Below are 8,059 nucleotides of genomic sequence, written 5' to 3' on the forward strand. Positions count from 1 at the left end.
CGCTGCGGATTAGGTGCTGATTCATCCGCGCGGATTTTGTAAAATCCGCAGGTGAAACCGCAGAGGAGATGGCAAACCGCAGGAGAATCCACAGAAAGAATTGACATGTCAATTCTTTCTGCGGATTGAAAACCGCAGATAATCCGCGCGGAAAATTCCGCACCGTCTGCACTGCGGTTTTTGATTCCCATAGGGAACCACCGCAGCAAAAACTGCTGCTGGTCCGCAGCGGCCAAAACTGCTGCGGAACCGCAGCAAAATCCGCAGCGTGTGCACACAGCCTTAGGGTTAGGGCTAGGGCTAGGGTTAGGGCTAGGGCTAGGGTTAGGGCTAGGTCCTAGGGTTAGGGTTAGGGTTAGGGCTAGGGTTAGGGCTAGGGATAGGGCTAGGGATAGGGCTCAGATTAGGGTTAGGGGTGTGTTGGGGTTAGGGTTGGAGTTATAATTGGGGGTTTCCACTGTTTGGGCACATCAGGGGCTCTCCAAATGCAACATGGCGTCTGATCTCAATTCCAGCCAATTCTGAGTTGAAAAAGTCAAATGGTGCTCCTTCCCTTCCAAGCTCTGCCATGCGCCCAAACAGTGTTTTACCCCCACATGTAGGGTATCAGCCTACTCAGGACAAATTGCAAAACAATTTTTGGGGTCCAATTTCTCCTGTTACCCTTAGGAAAAAAAAAATTGGGGGCAAAAATATCATTTTTGTGGAAAAAAATGATTTTTTTATTTTCACGTCCGAGTGTTATAAACTTCTGCGAAACACTTGGGGGTTCAAAGTGCTCACCACACATCTAGATAAGTTCCGTGGGGGGTCTAGTGTCCAAAATGGGGTCACTTGTGGGGAGTTTCAATAGTTTAGGTACATCAGGGGCTCTCCAAACGCACATGACACCCGCAGACCATTCCATCAAAGTCTGCATTCCAAAACGTCACTGCTTCCCTTCCGAGCCCCGACGTGTGTCCATACAGAAGTTTTCTCTCACATATGTGGTGTCAGCGTACTCAGGCCAAATTGGACAACAACTTTTGGGGGTCCAATTTCTCCTGTTACCCTTGGGAAAATGAAAAAATTGGGGACTAATTGATCATGTTTCTGGAAAAAATACGATTTTTTTATTTTCATGCCCTGGCATTATAAACTTCAGTGAAGCCCTTGGGGGTTCAAAGTGCTCACCTCACATCTAGATAAGTTCCTTAGTGGGTCTAGTTTTCAAAATGGGGTCATATGTGGGGGGTTTCCACTGTTTAGGTACATTAGGGGCTCTCCAAAGGCAACATGACACCCGCAGACCATTCCATCAAAGTCTGCATTCCAAAACGTCACTACTTCCCTTCCGAGCCCCGACGTGTGCCCATACAGTAGTTTTCTCCCACATATGGGGTATCAGCATACTCAGGACAAATTGGACAACAACTTTTGGGGTCCAATTTCTCCTGGTACCCTTGGGAAAATAAAAAAATGGTGACTAAAAGATCATGTTTGTGGAAAAAATACGAATTTTTTATTTTCACGCCCGGGCGTTATAAACTTCTGTGAAGCACTGGGGGGTTCAAAGTGCTCACCACACATCTAGATAAGTTCCTTGAGGGGGTCTAGTTTCCAAAATGGTGTCATTTGTGGGGGGTTTCCACTGTTTTGGTACATCAGGGGTTTTCCAAACGCGACATGGTGTCCGATCTCAATTCCAGCCAAAAACGTCAAATGGCGCTGCTTCCCTTCCGAGCTCTGCCATGCGCCCAAACAGTGGTTTACCCCCACATGTGGGGTATCAGCGTACTCAGGACAAATTGCACAATAACTTTTAGGGTCCTGTTACCCTTGGAAAAATAAGAATTGAGGGTGAAAAGATAATTTTTGTGGAAAAAATATGATTTTTTAATTGTATGGCTTTATGTTATAAACTTCTGTGAAGCCCATGGGGGTTCAAAGTTCTCACCACACATCTAGATAAGTTCCTTAGGGGGTCTAGTTTCCAAAATGGTGTCATTTGTGGGGGGTTTCCACTGTTTTGGTACATCAGGGGTTTTCCAAACGCGACATGGTGTCCGATCTCAATTCCAGCCAAAAACGTCAAATGGCGCTGCTTCCCTTCCGAGCTCTGCCATGCGCCCAAACAGTGGTTTACCCCCACATGTGGGGTATCAGCGTACTCAGGACAAATTGCACAATAACTTTTAGGGTCCTGTTACCCTTGGGAAAATAAAAATTGGGGTGAAAAGATCATTTTTGTGGAAAAAATATGATTTTTTAATTGTACCGCTGTACGTTATAAACTTTTGTAAAGCCCTTGTGGGTTCAAAGTTCTCACCACATATCTAGATAAGTTCCTTGGGGGGTCTAGTTTCCAAAATGGGGTCACTTGTAGGGGGTTTCCACTGTTTAGGTACATCAGGGACTCTCCAAACGTGACATGGCGTCCAATCTGAATTCCAGCCAATTTTGCATTGAAAAAGTCAAACGGCGCTCCTTCCATTCTGAGCTCTGCCATGCGCCGAAACAGTCGTTCCCCCCCACATATCAGGTATCTGCGTACTCAGGACAAATTGCACAATAACTTTTGCAGTCCAATTTCTCCTGTTACCCTTGGTAAAATAAAAAAAATTGAACCTGAATTATTTTTTTTATGAAAAAAAGTTAGATGTTAATTTTTTTTTAAATATTCAAAAAAATTCCTGTGACGCACCTAAAGGGTTAATAAACTTCTTGAATGTGGTTTTGAGCACCTTAAGGGGTGCAGTTTTTAGAATGGTGTCACTTTTGGGTATTTTCTATCATATAGACCCCTCAAAGTGGCTTCAAATGTGATGTGGTCCTAAAAATAAAATGGTGTTGTAAAAATGAGAAATCGCTGGTCAACTTTTAACCCTTATAACTTCCTAAGAAAAAAAAATTTTGGTTCCAAAATTGTGCTGATGTAAAGTAAACATGTGGGAAATGTTACTTATCAAGTTTTTTGTGTGCCGTATCTCTGTGATTTAAGGGCATAAAAATTCAAATTTGGAAAATTGCTAAATTTTCAAAATTTTTGCCAAATTTCCATTTTTTTCACAAATAAACGCAAGTTATTTGAATGAAATTTTACCACTAACATGAAGTACAATATGTCACGAGAAAACAATGTCAGAATCACCGGGATCCATGGAAGCATTCCAGAGTTATGACCTCATAAAGATACAGTGGTCAGAATTGTAAAAATTGGCCCGGTCATGAACGTGCAAACCACCCTTGGGGGTGAAGGGGTTAATTAACTTCATAATACAAGTTACGCACTGAAAAATGGGGGTTATTTGGCTAAAGTTGTGGGGGGGTAGGGCTGGCTCCAAGTTTTCATGTGCCCTGGCCGAAAGAGCGCCCCTTTAACACATACCACAACTCATCATGCTCCGATACGGCAGAGAAATAGCTGTATAGTACAATGAAAAATACTTCACTTTTTACATCTCATGACGAGGCCCACCTATTTCTCCATACAGAATCATTGGTCCCATATAATGTTTGAAACAGTATATGTATATGCTCCAAACATAATGGGCCCCATTTCTAATGCTCTAGTGTATAATGGGCCGTGTAAATGCTGCTCCAGTGTCTGATGTCCACCTTTGGAATGTTCCAGTGTATGGTGGGCCCCATCTATCATTCTCCAGAGTATAGTGCTCCCCAAAAATTGCTATCCCAACATTGAAAACAATCAAATAAGTCTCCTCGCTAGGGAATCCCTGTACTAGTCTGGACTCCTCGTCGTCCCCATCTTCCATCTCACTGCACAGTATTTCAACCTTGCAAGTGCTGTGATCCTGAGCAAGCAGGGGGGGCCCACTCGTTGGCGACAGCACTGGCACAGGGCCCCTGATAGTACGGTGGTGTGTCTGATGGCGGGTGGGCCGAACCTGCACTTTCATTTGCAGCTTCCTCTTTGTCACCGTGTAAGATGGAACTGTATATGGGAAGGGTAACCTGAGTTTCATCAGGGTCAGAATCAGGCCGTGTAGCGTGCGAGGGGAATGTAGTGGTCTGGGTCAATGTACCAGCAGATTCATCGAGCAGTGGCTGGGCATCAGTGCACTTGTGTCGCCCCCAGGAGTACGGTCGCCACAGTGGCATTACCTTCCTCCTAGGGAGTGTGATGTCATGCTTGGGAGCAACGAAGGATCTCTCTAGCAGGTTAACTGATTGGGCGGCGTTATTCCCATGAGTCATGACCCTCCAAACAGCGTTCATGAAGGCAAAGTGTTTGTTTTACGTGGGCAGTATGGTTGCAAAGCTGAACCTTAAAGGAATGTCCAGAAGGGCACCACCAGGAGTGGAGCCTACGGTTAAATTCGACTCCACCTGGGAAACCTCAACCATGCCAGCTACAGAACAGATGCACACACTGCAAGCTTAATTCCGTTAACGAATGAGACTCCGTCATGCCCCGCGGTCCGAGTCCGGCTTACTAGAGGGACACGTGAGGCTCTGGCACATGAGATTGGCCAATAACTGGTGTGTCATGCCCTTACATGTCCGTGGCTGCATGTGCGCTACACTGAAAAGGCCAGCGTTTGTCGCTTATAGGTGCAGATATCCCGCTGAACAACGTTAGTGATGGGGATCTGGGATTACAATTATTACCCGCGAACGATGATTTCCCAGTAAGTGCAGGTCAGCCGCAGTTCCGGAATTAGGCCTAACCGTCATTCCTGAAAAAATGAAAAACTTACGTGTGCAAACCACAGGTGCTGTAGCTTGCTTAACAGCTCACCAGCCGTTCTCACGCCCAGTATGGATTACACGTGATTGCACAAAGGTGAGAAAGGGTACCGTATCCCCGGATAACATGTATGGATAGCGTACACATTCAAAAGATATGTCTATACATCAGGAGGCAGGCTCAGATGGTGTTAGGCCCAGTATGGCTTGCACGTGTTTGCACAAAGGTGAGAAAGGGTACCGTATCCACGGATAACATGTATGGATAGCGTACACATTCAAAATATATGTCTATACATCAGGAGGCAGGCTCAGACGGTGTCAGGCACAGTATGGATTTGACGGCCCAGACTACACAGCGGAGGAGCAGGGAGAGGAAAAGATTGCAAATGCTGGGGCCCTGCCCAAGCAAGGGGAATGACCTGTGTGGGAGAACATCGATATGGGAGGAAAAGTAGTTTGTAACCATAGTTGACAACTGCTGTCTCCTGTCACTTTCCATCGATGCAGTATTACCAGTTGTGTGAGCGGTACTTGAAAAATCAGTCCACAACATTGTCATGAAACCCCTGTCTCCAACGCCACTTCTGCTGTGTGCACCATGAACACCTCTGCCAAGCTGCCCCCGGCCCGTATGGCTCGTGTGAGAGCCATCACTGCTGCTGTGTGCTGGGAATGCCTCAAGCAACCGATTTACCAGAGTTGCTTGTTTATTAGCCAATATTAGGTCAAGGTTCTCCTGTGGCATGATGTTTTGCAATTTGCCTTTATAGCGTGGATCCAGGATGCTGGCCAACCAGTAGTCGTCATCGTTCATCATTTTGGCAATGCAGGGGTTCCTTTTTAGGATCTGCAAGGCATAATCTGACATGTGGGCCAATGTTCCCGGTGTCAATGATGCACTGCGAGTGCTGGGTGGAGGAGCACTTTCTGGCAAATCCACATCCCTCCAGTCACGCACAATCCCTGTACCAGACCTTGCCATGCCAACATTTTCACTTGCCCCACGAGATGCATCCTCCTCCCCTAAGTAATCATCCCCATCATCATCCTCCTCCTCCTCTTCTTCCTCCACCTCGTCCTGGAGAGGTCCTGGAGCAGACAATGGCTGAATGTCATCAAGGATTCCCTCCTCCTCTTCCTCCTCATCAACATTGGCTGCAGACGCCTGCTTCTTAAGGTGCGTCAAAGTTTGCATGAGCAGACGCATAAGTGGGATGCTCATGCTTAGGATGGTGTCGTCTGCGCTTACCAGCCGTGTGCATTCCTCAAAACACTGAAGGACTTTACAGAGGTCTTTCCGCTTCGACGACTGCACACCTGTCAACTCCATGTCTGCTCTCAAAGTGCCTGGCCGTGTATCCTCCCACAAATGCATTATGGCCTGCCTCTGCTCGCACAGCCGCTCCACCATATGCAGGGTGGAGTTCCACCTTGTTGCAATGTCGATAATGAGGCGGTGGTTGGGAAGGTGGAGCAATCGCTGCAGCTTCTGCATACGAACGGAGTGTACAGGCGACCGGCGGATGTGCGCGCACAGTCTTCGCACCTTCTGGAGCAGGGCTGTTAACTCCGGATAATTTTTGAGGAAGCACTGCACCACCAGGTTCAAGGTGTGAGCCAAGCAAGGTATGTGGCTGAGTTTTGAAAGGGCTATGGCTGCCACAAAATTACGGCCGTTATCACTAACTACCTTGCCTGCCTCAAGATGTACACTGCCCAGCCATGACTCAGTTTGTCGCTTCAAGTACTCGGCCAGCACCTCTGCGGTGTGTCTGTCGCCCAAACACATCATCTGCAACACAGCCTGCTGACGCTTTCCACTAGCTGCTCGATAGGGGGACACCTCGTGTGCAACAGTGGCAGCTGCAGATGGAGTGCTCGTACGACTGCGCTCTGTGGACGAGCTTTCGCTTCTGGAGGAGGAGGAGGAGGAGGGTCGAACGCCTACAGCCAACTATTTCCTATACCGTGGGCTAGGCAGCACTGTCCCACCACCGCTGTCCCCTGTGGACCATGCATACACCACATTAACCCAGTGCGCAGTGATGGACACGTAACGGCCCTGGCCATGCCGACTGGACCATGCATCAGTTGTGAGGTGCACCTTTCCACTCACTGACACTTGAGTGCATGGACAATGCGGTCTTTTACATGATGGTGGAGGGCTGGTATGGCTTTGCGAGAGAAGAAGTGGCGACTGGGTAGGTCATAGCGTGGTACTGCATAGGCCATGAGTTCGCGGAAAGCTGCACTTTCCACCAACCGATAGGGCATCATCTCAAACGAGATTAGTTTGGCAATGTGGGCGTTCAAACCCAGTGTACGCGGATGAGAGACTGAGTACTTTCTTGACCTACTCATAGTGTCTGGGAGGGTGAGCTGGACTTGAGAGCTGCATATGGTGGAAGTAGCGGTGGACAGGGCGGACTTGAGAGGGTTGATGATGGTGATGGAGTTGGTGTTCTTTCTGATGGCCTAGATTCAGTATTTCGTTGATATAACAGTGGGATTCCCTGACTGCTGTGGCCTTGCAACGTCACCTCAACATTTGTTGCTGTGCTAACCGGTGGGCTTACAGTGGGGGAAACAATATAGCGTTGTTGACTACCTTCTTTGTGATCAGTTGCACATGTGGCACTTGAGGTTTGGTGTTGTGTCCACGCTTGCAAGTGCATGCTGGTTAAATGTCTAAGCATGCAACTGGTATTCAAATTTTTCAGATTTTTCCCTCGGCTAAAGGTCTTTGCGCACTTCTTACAGATAACCTTGGCCTGATCATGAGGATTTTGTTCAAAAAAGTGCCACACTGCACTCTTCCTACTTTGGCAGACATTTTGCGGTCTAGCACGCTGTGATCTTTTGACCGTCTGGACAAGCTGTCCAGCAACTCTTTTGATTTTTGGAACCTGTCTTTGGAGTGCTCCGGGCCTGCCAGATAACTGCTGTTGCGATGTCGATGTCTGCTGTGGATGCTCCTCCTCATCTGAGCTATTGGAAGCAGCACCCTCTTCCCCCAATGGATGCCAATCTGGGTCAACAACTGGGTCATCCATCACCTCCTCTTCAATGTCATGTGCACCTTCCTCTGTGTCACCGTGTACGGTGGTATAGTATGCGGGAAGGGGCACCTGAGTTTCATCAGGGTCATAATCTGGCTCTGTACACTGTGAGGACAATGTAGTGCTCTGAGTGAATGTACCAGCAGAATCATCTATCAGCGGCTGTGCATCAGTGCACTCCATGTCAGATTCATCTTGGCCTGGGTAATTCACCATTTCACTTGATAATCCAAGCATGGTATGTGAAAACAGCTCCATGGAGTAATCAGTAGTATGGCCTGCGTCATCCTTCAATCTTGGTTGGAGTG

This window comes from Dendrobates tinctorius, unplaced genomic scaffold (assembly GCF_039654945.1).
Source record: "Dendrobates tinctorius isolate UK_male_01 unplaced genomic scaffold, ASM3965494v1 ptg000193l, whole genome shotgun sequence".
Taxonomy (NCBI): domain Eukaryota; kingdom Metazoa; phylum Chordata; class Amphibia; order Anura; family Dendrobatidae; genus Dendrobates; species Dendrobates tinctorius.